Source organism: Symphalangus syndactylus, chromosome 18 (assembly GCF_028878055.3).
Source record: "Symphalangus syndactylus isolate Jambi chromosome 18, NHGRI_mSymSyn1-v2.1_pri, whole genome shotgun sequence".
Taxonomy (NCBI): domain Eukaryota; kingdom Metazoa; phylum Chordata; class Mammalia; order Primates; family Hylobatidae; genus Symphalangus; species Symphalangus syndactylus.
Window position 1 is genome coordinate 85,548,443 of NC_072440.2, and position 18,663 is coordinate 85,567,105.

The following is an 18,663-nucleotide window of genomic DNA, read 5'->3' on the forward strand; positions in this document are numbered from 1 at the left end:
ATTCTGAGCCTCAGTTTCCCTATCTGTCAAACAAATAGGATGGACTAGAGAAGATCCATTCTAATCTTGAAACTCTGGTCTATCCAGCCCAGCTGGCTTGAATTTTGGTTCAGGTTAAAGTGAGCTGACCGGCTAGAGAAAAACCTGTTTGAAATCCCCAAACATACAACACACATACTACAGGATCTAATTATTCAGACTGTGTTTAAAAAATAACTCAAATAACACATTTTTAAAATAAAAATACAGATGTCCTGGTAGTATTCTTCTTTTTCTCTAGAAATTTTATGAAATGTGTGTTCCCCCAAAAACAGCTATGATATTTTGGACCATGATTTAGTGGCTTCGGAGTCCCAGATTCGTCAAGGAAGTTGGGTGGGTCATGTTAGAGTGTTAACAAACGGGAAGAGGGGTCCCTGGAAATGAAGGGTGATGAGCAAGATAGAGAGAGATGAGGTGTGGGCCACGATGGCATGTGTTCTATCCACGCTGCTTCACATGGCATTCTTCTTTTCCAGAGGAAGAACTCCCTGGAAGATTTTCTGAATGCTGCCCCCTCCCCATGCTGAAGGGGGATTTTAAACAGAAGTTCTAGAACTCTGGATCAGTACCAAACAACTGATGTGAACCAAACTCACCAGATGTGCAGCCCAGTGGAAGGGATCAGAAGGCAAGAGGTCTCTGTGGTGACCTTGGGCAGGCCATGGCCCTTCTCTGAGCCTCAGTTTCCCCTCTGTAAGTGAGAAAATGGAGAGAGCAATGTCTGCATAGCCCACCTCACACAGGGGTGGGGAGACTGCCAGGGAGGTGTGAATGTGAAACTAATATAACATTTTGTTAAAAGCTGAGAATGTTATTAATAGCTGGGCTTTAGGTCTCCCTCTCCAACCTCCCCCTTCTCTCTGTTTTGATGGTTTTGAGACCCAGCTAGCCTTGCTGGAGCAGACAGTGGGAACTACCTGACTTTCAGCTTTTTCTGGCCTTGGTGATCTCAGATGCCTGGTGCCCATGTAATTAGATCAAAGCCTCGGTCTGTCCTCAAAGAAGAGCCCTGGTGCTGATTGGCAACCATTGGCCTTGCTGAGCCACACACAGCCTTTGGGTGGTATTTAGTGGGAGTGGGGCAGGGGGCAAGAAGCAACCTTGATTCAGAGACTGGGGTTGGGGAGAGCAGATTCTCCTGGATCAGGCCCAAAGGAGAAGAAAAGGAAGGAGGCAGGACGTGGGGTCCGGAGCACAGAGGTAGGCCCGGGCTGTCCTGCTCCTCCACACCCAGCACTAACCATTCACCGAGAAAGAGGCTGTAAAGAAGACATCACTTTATTCCCCATCTTTTTCGGAGAGTGATGGGAGAGAAGGCTAGACTGGATGCTTGCTGGAAAGCCTCAAGTGTTGGTCAAAGAAACCTGCACTGCCACTTGGAGGCAGTTGGGCGACATGAAGGTGCTTGGGCAGGGTATGACATGATGAGCTCCTGGCTTTGTTGGCTGTGCCTGGTCTGGGTTCCTCGGTTGGTCCTCCATGCCATGCACCATTCACCCAGCTGGCCTCTCCGGCCGCTTGCCCTATTGCTCCCCTAGGGCTCCTTGGACCTGTCGTTCTGTATTCTTTGCAGTTCCTCCAAATATACCAGCCTTTTTCTTGCCTTCATGCCAGAAATACACATCACACCAGGTACATATGTGAATGTATTTAGTGCTCCCAACCACCTTAGCAATGGCAGCATTCCCAGCTGACAGATGAGGAAACTGAAGCTTCCAGCGAAGCAACTTGTCTAAGTTTTCATAAATAGACAACATGGCCAGGCTCGGTGGTTCACGCCTGTAATCCCAGCACTTTGGGAGGCTGAGGCAGGCAGATGACTTGAGGTTAGGAGTTTGAGACCAGCCTGGCCAACATGGTGAAACCCTGTCTCTAATAAAAAAAATACAAAAATTAGCCAGGTGTGGTGGCAGGCACCTGTAATCTCAGCTACTCAGGAGGCTAAGGCACCAGAATCGCTTGAACCTGGGAGGTGGAGGTTGTGGTGAGCTGAGATCACACCACGGCACTCTAGCTTGGGTGACAGAGCGAGACTCGGTCTCAAATAAGTATATAAATAAACAAATAAACAAACGGATGACAGATCCAGGACTGAAACCCAGATAACTCTGAATCCCAAGTGTGTGCTTTGCCATCTGTGCCACATTCCTTCACTAGAAAATGGTGGGGGCCAGAGCTATCAATGACAGGGAATAAAACAGTAGGTGCTGGCAACACTGGGCCTGGCACATAGTGGGAGCTTGGGAAAATACTGGTCACGTGCATGAATGAGTAGCTCAGAGAGGAAGGCTATTGGGAAGGCCAGGACCCAGCACCTGGATTCACCCAGGAGGAACCGATGCTTGACTTGGACTAGGAAGTATGTAGAGCTGTGGGCGATGCCAAGTGACTTGAGCTTGCAAAGGGACTGCGAGAGAAGACTGCCAGTGAATGTGCTAGTGACCCATGCAAGGTGGAGATGAGGGAGAGGAAGAGCTGTTCATGGCCCAACCTGACATCCAGCCCAAGCAGGGACTCATAAGGATCCCCATATCTGTGCACAAGTTAAAGGATGCTTTTGAGGCTTTGAGCTGGGTCCCTGGAGAAGATCCATGTCTCCAGGGCACCCAGTGATTTGAAGTGACAGGGACCATCCAACCACATGGACAAGGTTGGTCATGGTGTTGGGTCACCATGGGGAGGCCTGGGGTACTGAGGCTCTGAGCTTCACAGATCTCAGATGATCCAGAGATGACGCCCTCCAGCAAACCATGGAAACTACAGCACGTCAGGGAGATGGAGATCAGCTGAGAGGCAGTGCTCAGGCGGAAGGGCACGGTGCCTTCGGGAGATGGAAAAAGTGATGTCGTTAAGGAACAATGTGGGCCAAAGGAATGAGCTGTAACTTGCTGGATCCAAAAGAACAATTGGGAAAGTGGCTGCCAGAGGCCCACGGGTATCTGACGATGGCCTGACACTGCCCTGGGGGAGGGACCGAGGCCCAGCCCAGGGGCTGGAGGGGAATCACCCCATAGGTTCTGTGGTCCCTTTCTGTCCCCTAACACCACGCCAAGCAAACCTTCTGGTCTATTAATAAATATTTGATGAATTGAGTTAAGGCAAGACTCCTGGCCAAAGAACTGTGCCCCGCTTTCCCAGAGGAGATCTAAGGAGGCAGCACAAGGCTGAGGAAGGAGCTCAAGCTCTGGAGTTGGCACCTCTGGGTGGGGTCTGCCCCCGCCCCTTTTCTTAAAGTGGGGTTCCTGGCCCCATCTGCCTCAAGAGGATGGCAAGATTAAGGGAGATAAGGGAAGCTGCAGTCCTTACAGTAGGACTGGCGTGCCACAGCCCCCTGTTCCCTCTTTTCTTGGTGAGAGCTAGAAACCAACCCATGCTAGAGCCCAAGAAGGAAGCCGGCCTGAGGCTTAGATGATCTGCCTGGGTGAAAGGGACTGCCAAGGGAGGAATCCTGACACCCATGTCACCAGCTGCTGGGCTCTGGACCAGCATCCTGAGAGGAAGGAATTGACAAACAGAAGCAGGTTCCAGGCCTGTCAACTAGATTAATGAAGGGCCTCACTAGCATCTAGCCTGGGGTTAGGGAGGTGGGCTGTGGAAGGACTGAGTTGATGAGAGGCAGGCAAGAGCCTTAGCAGAACTCAGAAGTCTAGAACCTTGAAACGAGCAACAAAGGGAACTTGCATGTGGTGCAGGAGGTCATCTGAGCTGAATTCCCATTTAACAGGTGACAGAACAGAGGCCCGGAGTGGGGAAGGGCGGAGGGCTAACATGATGATGGCGCCAACACTTGATTGAGCTCAAAACCCATTGCTGTTTCCTAATAAGAAAAATTGAGGCCTAGCAAAGGGATGATGGTATTCCAGGCAAAGGCCAGAGCCCTGGACTGGAGCTGATACTCGTGTTGACCTTGGGAATCTGAAGGAACTGGGACCTGCTTTTTTGTTGTAGTCAAAATTTCTGGGAACCCAATTAGCCCCGGGTGAGGGCACCAGCTTACCTTGTGCTACCCTGGGGAGTCCAGCCTTCTGCAAAGGGGAATCCTCTCTCGGGATTTTTGGGGCCAGGAAGCTACTGAGTCTGATGGGCTGGGACCCCAGGAGGTGGTTGGTCTCCAGTGGCTTGACGTAGGTTGGTGGGGATCACAGATGGCCATACCAAGGCCTCTGTCCACCTACCAATGCTGGCCTTAGAAATACACTCTCATGTTTGCCCCAGAACTCAGCAGTTGTAAGGGCATAGCCAGTGCAAATGTGGCCCCACAGCCACCTCCATTTTTCCAAGGAGGAAAGGTCACCCCAAGTTTCAGCCACACAGTAAATGGGGAAGGTGGGATTCCTGGAGAGTTCTCCACAACACTCTGCTGTCTGTGTATCTTCCCCCTCTCTCTATCTTCCCCCTCTCTCTGCTTACACCTCAGAGCCTCCTTTAGAGCTTATTGTCCTCTCTCAGCTGCCAGGCCAGGTCCCCCAACTTCAACTGTGAATCCTGCTTCTCATCTCCTGTGTCTGAGCCCTTTTGCTCTTGAGTTGGACAAATAACTCTTGGGAAGAGGGATAGAAAGGGAAGCCCCAGGCCTTTGTACGGAGGAAAACTGAGGCATGGACCTGGCCTGTAGAGACCAGGTTCCAGGCATCCCTGTCCTCAGGTCCAATAAAAGAGGCCTAGAGCTTCAGGGACAGGCCAAGGCTGAAAAATGCAGATCTGTTTTCTTAAGCTCCCAGCTGGGGCTGAGAACAACAAATCCTCTTTGAATAAAACAGAAAAGGGATTTAAAAAAAATCAAGACATTAACCTTCTGAAACTGGATCCCCCCACCCCCATATAGAGATTAACTGCTTTCCTAAGCATTTTTTTTTTATTTCTGTAAACATCTTAATTCATGTCGACATCATGGCCATCCTGGATTACGGATGGATGGAGAGACAGATGATCTCGTCTCAGCCACGTATGTGTGCGTGTGCATGCACACACACACACACACACACAGCGTGCACATGTGCATGCACACAGGGACCTGTGCATACACCTGGAGCAGTACGAAAAACAGCAGAAAAGAAGCTAAAGAGCTGGGCTTTATTTCCAGTTCTGCCACGGAACCCTGGACTTTAGCTTCCTCACCTGTGAAAGGGGTAGTTGGGAACTCGGTGGTGGCGGCTGGGCAGACCAGACTTCGCTCGTACTCGCGCGCCTCGCTCCGCTTTTCCCCTGCAACCATGTCTGACTAACCTGATATGGCTGAGATCGAGAAATTCCATAAGTAGAAACTGAAGAAGACAGAGATGCAAGAGAAAAATCCACTGCCTTCCAAAGAAACGATTGAACAGGAGAAGCAAGCAGGCGAATCGTAACGAGGCGTGCGCCGCCAATATGTACTGTACATTCCACAAGCATTGCCTTCTTATTTTACTTCTTTTAGCTGTTTAACTTTGTAAGATGCAAAGAGGTTGGATCAAGTTTAAATGACTGTGTTGCCCCTTTCACATCAAAGAACTACTGACAACGAAGGCTGCGCCTGCCTCTCCCATCTGTCTATCTGGCTGGCAGGGAAGGAAAGAACTTGCATGTTGGTGAAGGAAGAAGTGGGGTGGAAGATGTGGGGTAGGACGATAGTGAAATCTAGAGTAAAACCAAGCTGGCCCAAGGTGTCCTGCAGGCTGTAATGCAGTTTAATCAGAGTGCCATTTTTTTTTCGTTCAAATGATTTTAACTATTGGAATGCACAATTTTTTAAATATGCAAATAAAAAGTTTAAAAACTTAAAAAAAAAAGGGGTAGTTGGACCTGCCGATTTCTAAGATTCCTTCTCAGCTCGCTCTCTGGAGCTGCTCTGGCTGTGTGGGCCAGTTCCTCTTGCTTACTTCCTTCTCCTCCTCCCCTCCTGCTCCTCCAGCTTCTCAAGGACCCTGCGTGTTTCTCCCAGAAGCTCCCTGACAGCCTTCAGGCCTGGAACACTCAACTCATTGTGGAGTGGGGGGAAGCAAGCACCCCAGCTTTAAGTGGGCCAGGGCTTCTTTTCTGGTTATTTCAGCTCTGCCATAAATGCAATGCCACATGTAAAGCACCTAACCTGCTGCCTGAGCACACTGTAGGTGCCTCCCAAAGTCCATCCTTTTCCTTTTGCCTCCCTCTTTTTAGTTCACCTGGACCCCAATCCCCACCTGAGGTGAGATGAAGAAGCCACATCGGATTTTATAGTTTCAGATCCCCTCAGCCTTATGTCACATGGCTCTGATCCGAACCCTCCAATTATTCCTATTGCTTTCAGGATGAAGACCTGGATCCTTGAAATTGCCTGCAAGACCCTTGTGGATCTGGCTCCTGCCTACCTCTCCAGCCCAGCTTCAGGTCCTCTGTCCTGCCCTGCCCTAACCCTGGGCTTCTGGAGCCTTCTTTCAGGACCCAAACCCTCCATACTCCTTCCATCTCAGCTCCAACATGGACCCTTCTTCCACCAGGCTCAACCCTCTTTCCATCTGCTCACTTCTGCTCCTCTGATGGTCCCATCCCCAGGAAGTTCCCCATGATCCCATAGAGGGTTACACCACGTATATTCCCCCAGCTCTCACTCTCTTCCCCAGTGATGAAACACCATTATAATGGAAAGATCAGTTGCATCTTAAGAACTGGGTATCTGCCTTCCCGACTAGATCTCAGGCTCTAGGAGGGTAAGGGCAGGTCACTATGCCTGCTTTCTTCAACACTGCCACCCCAGCACTTGTTTAATGTCTGGTTCTTGATACATATTTGTTGAGTAAATAAATGAATGTCATTTAAAATCACTCTCTTTAAACATATCTGAAACTGGGCTCAGCATCTTCCATGAAGTCCAGATATAAAATCCCCTTAAATAGCTTCACTCTTTTCTAGGTAGATATCTGACCTTCCCCAAAAGTCTCCCTCTTTTCCCTCCTGACTTCTTAAATTCTTAAAACCTCAAGTTTCTCTTTAAACCTATCTCCGATTTGCCAGTATCATCACCCCAATCAGGCATCAGAGTTTCCAGTTTCTTCCACCTTCTTCTGATAAGCCCAATCATTTCCACACCTTGATTGTGTTTTGATTTTTGAGGCTGCAGCCAGCTGCAGTTATTCTCAGCCCTTGATGGCACGGAAGAGGAGGGTAGTTGTGGGGTATCCCTGACTCAGCTACAACCAGGAGAGAGATGCTGATGTCCTCACTGGTCCTGGACCTCTGCCGGGGGTGGAGCTATTGCAGTGGTCTGGTCTGGCAGGAGCAAAGGTTATGGGAATCCCCATTTGACTCTCATTTTGGCCAATATACCTTAAAGTATGCTCATAGCACAAAGGTTCTTTGAGATGTTCTGCAAAAGAAAGAATCCTGTGCCTGCTCTCTGGTCTCGGCCACAGAAGCAAGATGACAAAGGGAACATCGTTTGGAAAGCGTCACAATAAGACACATGTTGTGCCACTGCTGTGGCTCTAAGGCCTATCACCTTCAGAAGTTGACCTGTGGCAAATGTGGCTACCTCACCAAGTGCAAAAGAAAGTATAACTGGAGTGCCAAGGCTAAAAGACGAAATACCACCCGGACTGGTTGAATGAGGCACCTAAAAATTATATACCACAGATTCAGGCATGGATTCCATGAAGGAACAACACCTAAACCCAAGAGGGCAGCTGTCGCAGCATCTAGTTCATTTTAAGAATTTCAATGATTAGTCATGCAATAAATGTTCTGGTTTTAAAAAAAAAAGAATCCTGTGCCCAAATACACTTGGAGATCTCAGTACCACCCAAATAGTTCTTAATTGCAAGCAATGGAAGCCGACTTTCCTAATTTAAGCTTAAAAAGGATTTATTCTAAAGATCTTGGGTAGCTCACAGAATCTCCTGTGGGGCCAGAAAAATCAAGGTCAGAGGCAAAGTAGCCAGGAACAACACCCAAAGTCACATTGTATGATGGATCCCGGGAAGACCCTACTGCTGCATAGATACCTTAGCTTGTGCCACTAGCTCCATCCACCCCGGGTGCTGCCTCTAGGACCACCATAGCCCCTGCCACCACAGCTGCTGCCACCTCCCTCACTGCTACACAATGGGCTCTGCATAGTCTCACTTTTCTGCATCATGAGTTTTGGATTCAAAGCCTGGGGAAAATGCATGTGACTGGTGGAGGGAGGTCACGTGCCTCCCACCTAGCTGCAAGAGAGGCTGGGACAATGTGGATTGGCTTCATAGAGCTTCCATTCTGGGTTCAGCTTCTGGCTCAAAACATGGGGCAAATCCTCAAACATGGGAAGGGAGAGCAGATGCTGGGTGGCCTGAAAGAATGACAAATGTTCTCTACACTGTGGCCCCTGAACACCTCCCTGGAGTTCTATGCAACACTCTAGGACAAAGTTTCTCAGTCTCAGCACTACTGACATTTGGGCCTGGATACTTTTTTGTTATGGGGTGTCCTGTGCATTATAGGATGTTTAGCAGCATCCAGGCCTCTACCCATTAGATACCAGTAATACCCTCCCAGTTGTGACAACTAAAAATGTCTAAATACGTTGACAAGTGTCCCCTAGGGGACAAATTCGCCCCTGCTTGAGAACCACTGTCTAGAAGATCTGAAGGAAATTTGTAATACATTTGGGAATCAGGATGGGTTTGGCCTGATTTCCCAAATTTATTTGACCATGGAAAAACTTTTTTCTCTAACACAGGAAATGCTGGGCTGGTCAATGGGAAGCCAGCCGTAGGAGTGTCTTCATCCATTTTTTGTTGCTTTAAAGAGAATACCTGAAACTGAGTAATTTATAAAGAAAAGGAATTTATTATTTTATTTTTTATTTTTTTGAGATGGAGTCTTTTTTTTTATTTTTTTATTAATTTTTTTTGCATACAAAAACAATAAACATTTTCTAAAAATACATACAAACAAAAAGATGCGTATCAAACATATTAGGAAGGTTGCACATGGGAAGTCGGGGAATAGAAATGGGGGGTGGGAGTTAAATGAGAGAGGGACTTTATATGGATCAGTGATAATAACTCAATCCTCTATTTGACAAAGAAGAGGGAGAAGGAAGAGGAAGAAAAAGAAAGTGGGATAAAGGATCAGAAAGGGAGGAAAATAGAAAAAATTAGAGTATGACTCCAGGGTAGACCTGTTTTGTTGTCACTGAGTTGGTTGGTTGGTTTGTCTGTTGTATTCTTCATGTTTCGCCAAGTTGGCCAGACTGGTCTCGAACTCCTAGCCCGAAGTGATCAACCCGCCTCGCCCCCCAGAGTGCGGGGACCACAGGCGTGAGCCACCACGTCCAGCCCCCACATTGCTTCTGGCCTCCGTGATAGACCTCCCAGACGGAGCGGCCAGGCAGAGAAGCTCCTCACTTCTACCCAGACACGGGGCGGCCGGGCAGAGGCGCTCCTCACTTCCCAGACGGGGCGGCCAGGCAGAGACGCTCCTCACTTCTTCCCAGACGATAGGTGGCCGGGCAGAGGCGCTCCTCACTTCCCAGACAATGGGTGGCCGGGCAGAGGCGCTCCTCACTTCCCAGACGAGGCGGTCGGGCAGAGGCGCTCCTCACTTCCCAGACGGGGCAGCTGGGCAGAGGCGCTCCTCACTTCCCAGATGATGGGTGGCCGGGCAGAGGCGCGCCTCACCTCCCAGACGATGAGTGGCCGGGCAGAGGCGCTCCTCACCTCCCAGACGATGGGTGGCCGGGCAGAGGCGCTCCTCACTTCCCAGACGATGGGTGGCCGGGCAGAGGCGCTCCTCACCTCCCAGACGGGGCGGCCGGGCAGAGGCGCTCCTCACTTCTTCCCGGACGGGGCGGCCGGGCAGAGGCGCTCCTCACCTCCCAGACGATAGGTGGCCGGGCAGAGGCGCTCCTCACTTCCCAGACGATGGGTGGCCGGGCAGAGGCGCTCCTCACTTCCCAGATGGGGTGGCCGGGCAGAGGCGCTCCTCACTTCCCAGACGATGGGTGGCCGGGCAGAGGCGCTCCTCACTTCCCAGACGGTGGGTGGCCGGGCAGAGGCACTCCTCACCTCCCAGACGATGGGTGGCCGGGCAGAGGTGCTCCCCCCCTCCCAGATGGGGCGGCGGCCGGGCAGGGGCTGCAATCCCAGCACCCTGGTAGGCCAAGGCAGGCGGCTGGGGGGCGGAGGCTGCCGCGAGGCCAGACCACGCCACCGCACTCCAGCCCGGGCAACACCGAGCACTGGGTGAGCGAGACTCCGTCTGTAGTCCCAGTACCTCGGGAGGCTGAGGCGAGCAGAGCACTCGGCGTCAGGAGCTGGCGACCAGCGTGGCCAAGATGGCGAACGCGTGCCTGCAGCGAAAGGAAAAAAGGCAGGCAGCGGTGGCGCGCGCTGGCAGTCCCAGGCAGTCCGCGGCGCGGGCAGCAGCAAGCCGAGTAGATTGCAGCCTGGGTCACAGAGGGAAAGAAGAAAGAAAAGAAAGAAAGAAAGAAAGAAAGAACGAATGAACGAACGAAAGAAAGAGGAAGGAAGGAAGGAAGGAAGGAAGGAAGGAAGGAAGGAAGGAAGCAAGCAAGCTTGAGATGGAGTCTTGCTCTGTCACCCAGTCTGGAGTGCAGTAGTGCAATCTCAGCTCACTGCAACCTCTGCCTCCCGGTTTGAAGCCATTCTCCCTGCCTCAGCCTCCCGAGTAGCTGGGATTACAGGCACCCACCATCACGCCTGGCTAATTTTTGTATTTTTGGTAGAGATGGGGTTTCATCCTGTTGGCCAGGGTGGTTTCAAACTCCAGACCTCAGGTGATCCACCTGTCTTGGCCTCCCAAAGTGCTGGGATTACAGGTGTGAGCTACTGTGCCAGGCCAAGAAAAGGAATTTATTTCTTAAGCTATGAAGGCTAAGAAGTCCAAGGCTGAGGGGCTGCTGAGGGTCTTCTTTCTGGTGGGGACTCTATGCAGAGTCCCTGGGTGGTACAGGGCATCATAGGGTGAGGGGCTGAGCGTACTAGCTCAGATCTCTCTTCTTCTTATAAAGCCACCAGTCCCACTCCCATGATAGCCCATTAATCCACTAACCCGTTAATCTATTAATCCACGAATGGATTAGTCCATTCATGAGGGCAGAGCCCTCATGACCTAATCACCTCCTAAAGGCCCCACTTTTCAATACTGCCACATTGGGGATTCAGTTTCCACATAAGTGTCAGAGGAGGGAAACATTCAAACCATAGCAAGGAGTTTCATGGGGGTGGGAGGTTGCACAGGCCAAATGGCACCCCAGATCTTCCTGCCGTCACCTTCCCCCCTTGCCCACCTCTCTGAATGGGCTGGAGTCTCCCTGAGGTCAGCTTTGTGGAGGCCCAGGCTCTGGGCAGTTGGTGATGATTCTAGGAAACATCTCCAGGGTCCAAGGGAGGAGCCCAGAGAATGCCATTCAGCCTGTTAAGTTGGTCTTCTCTCCTTGGCTGTGAACCTGCCCTGCAGGCACAGGTACCTCCCCAACCCCCATCCAGGAACACTGTCTTGGGAACAAGCAGCAGCCTGTGGCTGCCCACTGCGGTCTCCTGTGGACCTCCTGCATGGCTTGACAAAGGTCCCACAAGACTCAGGCTCCAGCCCAGCTGGTCTCTGTCTGCAGGCCCAGCCTCTCAGGCTGTCCTCCCCACAGGTTCCAGGTCAAGGCCCTTATTGCTGCCCAGGGAATGCTCTGGATGCAGGGTCAAATGTGTCGGCCCCAACCCAGGAAAAAGCTCTACCACTGTGATGCAGAATGAGGGTTCACAGGCTCCTAAAGTGTGGGCCCCAGCCTCCTGGCCTGGCCTTTGGGAAGGAGCTGTTGGAGTTGCTGCCTCCAGGCTGGAGTGACACAGCATGGGGATGCATGCGTTGCTGGCACACTCAGCTGTCCATTCCAGGGACTTCTGTGAGCTGGCAGTGTCCCCACATGGATGGCCCAGCTCCCTCCTGCAGCTTTTTTTTTTTTTTTTTTTGAGATGGAGTCTTGCTCTGTTGCCCAGGCTGGAGTGCAGTAGAGTGATCTCGGCTCACTGCAACATGATTCCCCTGCCTCAGCCTCCTAGGTAGCTGGGATTACAGGTGTGCACCACCACACTCGACTAATTTTTGTATTTTTGGTAGAGACAGGGTTTCATCACGTTGGCGAAGCTGGTCTCAAACTCTTGACCTCAGGTGATCTGCCCACCTCGGCCTCCCAAAGTGCTGGGATTAAAGGTGTGGGCCACAGCACCTGGCCACAGCTTCATCTTTGAAACTCCCCCTTGCAGTGTCTTCCAGTGACCTTGGCTCTTAACCTTGGGAAACTGGTTCAGTAGAAACAGAATGGTGCCAGAGGCTTAGACAAACCTGTGTTGGATCAACCTTGGACATGTCACCTTCTCTCCGAACTTTAATTTCACTATCTATGCAGATTTATTAAAAGTGATTTTCCTTTCTTTCATTATTTTAGGTACTGACTGATGGCTTCTGGGTCATAGAAGGGGGGCTCCCTGAAGCCGCTCTGAAGATTCACGGCCCCCACGCTCTGGCCCCCAGGGCACATCTTCATGGGGCAGAGGAGGCAACTGGAGTGAAACAAAAAGGCTCGAAAATGCGTTGGATTCCAACCAGCCAGAGGATGCGCCAGTGGAAAATTCCTGCTGTGTGTCAGAGGCCCACCTGGCCCGGGGGACAGCCAGCCAGACGCACAGGCCCCAGAGCGTGTTTAGACAGCGCTTTCCTGCTTCGGCCAGAGCTCACCCGGGCCCCCACCAACGCTCATCCTGGGAAAGTAGAGTGGGCCAGGTCCTCGCCTAGGCTCAGGAAAACTTCTGCAGCTCCGTATCTGGAGCAGGGTCTTGGGGACAGCAGCATGAACTTTGATAGAAAAGATGGGCAGTAGGAGCCCCAGGTTCAGCCTCAGATCTGCCCTGAACCCTTTTCTGGGACACAGGAGTAACCATGTCCTCTCCGTGGGCCTCAGGCTCCTCATCTATGCAGCACATGGGGTGGACAAGGACGTCTAAGGAGCCTTCACCAGTCCCACCTTTCTGCTGGTGCAGATCCACAATCTCTAAGGGATCCCACATCTGCCTCTGGAGAGGCCAAGCCTCCTTTCCTGGGCAGAATCGGCGGGGCAACTCTCAGAAGCTGCCCTCAGAGACTTAAGCTCAGCATCCGAGGAAGGTGGCCCAGTGGCTGTCTGTAACTGTGGGACCCATGCCTTTGAGAGTGTTCCCAGCACCCTCGAGGTTCGCCAGTGTGGGGGTGACGAATCTGGGAGGAGAAAACGGTAACCCTGAGCTACAGGGTACAGGATTTGTCTAACACTATAAGGGGAAGGCCTTGAATCTAGAAATGCCCCAGGGACCAGACCACATACTCTAATGTGGTCTGAGCAGGTTACTGGGCCCACCACAGCCATATGGGGTGGCTCTGAGACTTTGCACAGACCCCGTACTCACAGCTCCAGCCATCTAGGGGGTCTTGTTGTGCCAGGCTAAGGCAGCCTGGGGGGTGGGGCATGGGCATTCCAAGCCCTCATAAGGGTTGAACACATTGGCCAAGGAGGGTCTGCAGGTTCCCCCTCTTTGGAGCTTGATTGGCCCTGTCTGGGATAATGGTCAATTCACCAGGGCAGTGTCACCTGGGAGGTCCCTTAGTTGATGCTACCTGACCTACTAGACTACCTGTCCCCACCTCACTAATCACCTCTTCTTAGCTCAGGTTCCCACAGCGAGAACCACTCAATGCCTGTTACCACCCCACTTAATACCAAGAGGACATGACAAATCTTCCAGGGCCACCCCAGCTTCCAGACTCTGCCTCCTGCCCCTCACCCCACGTCCCTCGACCCTGACATCCCCAGCTTATCTATGTACAGACCACCCCCTGGGCATATACTTGAAAGAAAGCTCTGGATGACATCACACACAAGCCAGGGCAAAGAGCAGCCTTGGACCACATGACCACTCTGGCTGGTTGCTTGTCCCAGCACATTGGAGGGGTTTCCAGGCCTCGTCGCAGCCTGTGCTTCCTTCCATCATTCGATCTAAGGCCAGATCAGTCCTTTCTCAGAGTTCTCCCAGTCGCTCAGAAAGAATGGTCCCTTTCTCAGATCCTAGATCTGTTTCTCTCTGTTCCAGGTCAAACCCGCCCTTTGCAAAGTGCCTGCTGCCCAGGTTCTGCTCAGAAGCCAGCCACAGGTAAGCTGCCCCTCCTGAAGTGGCTCCAGAATCCTTCTTTCACTCAGGAATCCCTTCTCCTGATTCTTGTTCTCTTGCAGTTTCCAGTCCATACTCTTCCCCCTTCTGCATTGCTAGGGGCTCTGCTGGGATTTGGGTCACCCCAAAATCTCTTTCTTGCCTCTTCTGAGAACCACAGTCAACATCACAACGTGCACCTCTGCATCTCCAGAATCCCAGGGCGCTCCAGGATGAATAGATGGGAGTGAGCGCACATGTAGGTGAATGTGTGCACATGTGCACACATGTGTATGTGTTTGTGTGTAAGGGCACGTGTGCACGTGTGTGTGTGTGTAAACTCATGTGATTTGGGGATAATCTTGGCTTCTAAAGAGAACACAATGTCTCCCTCTTACAAAAGTTCCCCAAAGACCTCTGTCTCCCTCTGTCAAAGTCAGCCAGGCCGGGTGAGTGCAGGTTTCAAGAGGGTACCTGGACTCCCTTAGGGCCATGTCACAGAACAGGCCATGGTTTCCAGGAGCCCTGGGCCCTGCTGCAGGGCCCTATGCACCCCATGCTGCTTAAGCATCAAGAGAAGGAGGGTTGAGCCCCAAATATCCTTACTGGGGGTGACGGTGGTGGAAGGCAGTTTGATACCATGGGTAAGTCTGAGTTCATGAGATGCTATTTAAAAACAATCATCAGGTGATTGACTTCCTTTTCCAGAGTGTTCCTTTGGTCTCACAGCTCAGCATCCTGATTTATGGGGCACAGGATTCCAGCAGCTCTGAGAAGCGTTCTGGTTTCTGCTGGGCTTAACTCCTGGGGAGAGGCAGAAGGGAGGGACTTGTGCTGGAATGTTAGGGGTTGGGAACCGAGGGAGAGGAGCTCCATGGTGGGGCTGAAGCAGGAGCTCTGAGATGTTTCTATCGGCCTTTGGCTATAGATCCTTGGGCACAGGGAGGTGAGGTGGGGGCCCCAAGTCCTGCTGGAAGCAGCGTCCTCACAGCAGACAGGCTCCCTGGGTGAGCAGCTCGTCACCACTGGTGAGGCGCCAGGTGCTGTTGCTTACAAAATGAGCTTCTCTGTTACAAAGCACGGCCACATTCACTGGAGTCACAGAGAAACCGTGTGTGCTGGGCAGTCACTCTCTCCCATTTAACAGATGAGAAAACTGAGGCCTTAGGTTAGGAGTGGCTAAGTGGTGCATCCAAGGCTCTCACAGCCAGGAAACAAGGGAGCCAGGCTTCAAACCTGCGCCTTCTGGTTTAAAAGTTCAGCCTCTCTCCATGAGCACAGTACACCCCGTTACCCTCAGCAGAGAAGAGCAGGGACCACTGAGCTTCTAGGCAGTCAGGCTTGGGTTTCAATCCTGACTCTGCTAGTATTGACTGTGAATTTGGACATGTTTCTGAATCCGCTTTCTTATCAATAAAGTAGATAGAGTCAGTGATGCACTGGAGCTGGCTCATTTCCACTCCAGAAAGTCAATTGTATGCATTTCTCCCCAGCTCTGCATTCAGTAACATGAGGCCGCTTAGCTTGGAAAGGGCCAGAGTGGAAGCATTGACACCACAGAAATGGGCAAACACTACAAATCAGGACTTTCCTCCCCGGCGGGCTGGCGGCTAAGCATTTCCCCGCACAACCATGGGGATAGTTCTTACCACTAGGTCTCAGTAATGAACTTAGATAAAGTATGTAAGGTTCTCACCACAATGCCCGGATTGAGCAGATGCTCACAAATGATTAATAAGAGTAAACATTTTACATTTTCTGCAGCTTTATCATCTTTTATTCCTTTATTCACTCAGGAAAGTAATTTGGGCAAGAATGACTTTTCTTCATCCTGTAAATGAGGACAATGAAGCTCTGAGGGGCACAGAGGTGCTAAGCGGGGCCCAAGTCTGAACTTGGATCTTTGTACTCTTCACCTTAGACTCTGTCCACGACCCTTAGCTGCCCTCTCACAGGCCAGGCAATTTAGAGTCTCAGAAATAAGAGCATCCCAATGCCAGGAAGAATTTACAGATCACCTGTCAGTAACGCAAGCCCCTCATGTGACCGACAAGGAAACTGTTGCCCAGAGAGGGGAATGGACAAGCCCAAGGTCACTCAGCCAGTTATGGCCAAGCTGGACTTTGGATCCCAGATCTCTGGATTCTCCATCTGCATCTCTTTCACTGGATCAAACTGCCTTTAGACCTGTGCACTGGGGTGGGACTGTCCTATTCGCAGGGCATGGCTGCTGCCCAGTGGGAGGGGATAGGATGGCTACTGGGGCAACCACCACTTGTCCACCCTGAGGAGAGAAGGTATAAAAATAATGCTACCTGCTCTTCTAGTTCGTCAAGTTATATGAAACTGTCTTGGGCATGCCAAAGCATTTGTAAATGTAAGTCACTGACATTTTGTCAACCAGCAAACGCTGAAGAGCCAGATCTTCCTACAGGCTCATCCATGGGCCTCTGTGGGCAACAGAGCACTGGGATTCATGGGCCAGGGCTGAATCTAGCTCCAGAATCCCCATGGCCGTGCTCATCTTCCTCTCTCCCTCCCTCCCTCCCTCCCTTGTTCCCTCCATCCCTCCCCTACCTTCCCTTCATCTCTCCTTCCTTCCCTCTTTCCTTCCCTCCTTCCTTCCTTCCCTCCTTCCTTCCCTCCCTCCTTCCTTCCTTCCTTCCTTCCTTCCCTTCCTTCCTTTCCTTTTCCTTTCCCTTCCTTCCTTCCTTCCTTCCTTCCTTCCTTCCTTCCTTCCTCCCTCCCTCCCTCCCTCCCTCCCTCCCTCAGGTTAGGAGTGGCTAAGCGGTGCATCCAAGGCTCTCACAGCCAGGAAGCAAGGGAACCAGGCTTCAAACCTGCGCCTTCTGATTTAAAAGTTCACCCTCTCCCCATGAGCACAGGCAGCTCCACGTTATCCTCAGTAGAGACAACAGCAAGGGCCACTGAGCTTCTAGGAAGAAGTTTTTAGCTCCTTCCTTCCTTCCTTCCTTCCTTCCTTCCTTCCTTCCTTCCTTCCCTCCCTCCCTCCCTCCCTCCCTCCCTCCTTCCTTCCTTCCTTCCTTCCTTCCTTCCTCCCTCCCTCCCTCTCTCCCTCCTTCCCTCCTTTCTTCCTTCCTCCTTCCTTCCCTTCTCCCACCTTCTCTAGAGACCCATCCTTGGGCTATTGGAGCCTGCTTTCCCTGCAGGCACCAGAACAGCCTGGAAATTTACATCCCTGGGTGCCCTCTAACCAGTGACTAAGGGTGTGGGGGTGTGGAAGGCTGGGACCACACCAGTGTTTCCTGTGAGATCAGGCTGAAGCCTCCTCTGTGGGGCTTGACTTGAGGCTGAATGCCTGCTGGGCCTCCTCACTCCCCCTGCCCTTCCTCCCCAGTCCCTTACCAGCGGCCCCTGTGAGCACTTCCTTAGCAAATCCTCACCTCAGGGGCTGCTCCTGGGGAGCCCAACCTGAGACACCCACTTTACTGTTTTGCAATCACTTACCACTACTTGACATGATGCTATACTTTCATTTGTTCACTGTCTGTCTCCCTCCACTAGAATATGAGCCCCATGGCGGCAGGGACTTGATCTATTTTGTTTAACTGTGCACTCCCAGGCTGGAGCTGTGTCTGGCATATAGTATGTGTCCAAAAGATATTTTGTGGGATAAATATTCTCAATTAATTCTCACAATGACCCTGTGAAATGAAAATTATTATCCCCATTTTACAAATGAAGAAATAGTTTCAAAGAAGTTAAATAACTCACATGGGCTACACAGGTTGTACGTGGCATAGCCAGAATGCCAAACTCTGCCTGTGTGTGCCTCCAGACCAAAGCTTAGCCTTTAAAACCCAACCTCATGTTTGCAGTTTCCAGAACATTCCAGGCTTTTTCACACCTCCTCAGGGATGCTGAAGCTGCTTCTTTTGCAAAAATATGCTCCCCTGCCCCCGCCAACTCTGAATCGACCACCACAGTGCCCTTTGAGACCGTTTGCGCCCCTATGGTTCCCAGACAGATTCCCCATGGCTATTTCTCTTTCTCTTTCCTGTAATCATTTCAGATAAGGCTTCATCTTGCATCTTTGCTTCCCTAGCACCTAGTTGGAGTCTGGCAGAAGGCCAGCAATCTGTGAATGTTTGTTGAATGAATAAAAGGAAGGGAGGGAGGGAGGGAGGGAGGGATGGAGGGAGAGAGGAAGGGAAGAAGGGAGAGAGAGAAGAAAGGAGAGAGGCATTCTATACTAGGAGGGGACAGAGAGTGTGAGCCCCACATGGACAGGGAAGGCTGTGGTGGGGTGTTGTGGGAAGCCAGAGGAGTCGGCCACATCCTGGGCCTTCTTGTCATGTGGTGTGGTTGGGATAGCTCTGATCAGTCACCTTTTTAAGCTCTGGGTTTAGCCTTAGGGCAGAAGCAGGATGTATCCTGGCAGCCAGCACCCAGCCTGGTACCCAGTAAGGGCTTAGTAAGTGCTGAATGAGTGAATGAGTGACAGTGTGGTATGAAAAGCAGATTTGATTTG

General features: G+C 51.4%; 1 pseudogene; it reads left to right on the forward strand.

Annotated features, from left to right (window-relative positions):
• The first annotated feature begins 7,416 nt into the window (after positions 1 to 7,416).
• LOC129468447 (large ribosomal subunit protein eL37-like) lies at positions 7,417 to 7,749 on the forward strand (annotated as a pseudogene).
• The last annotated feature ends 10,914 nt before the right edge of the window (positions 7,750 to 18,663 follow it).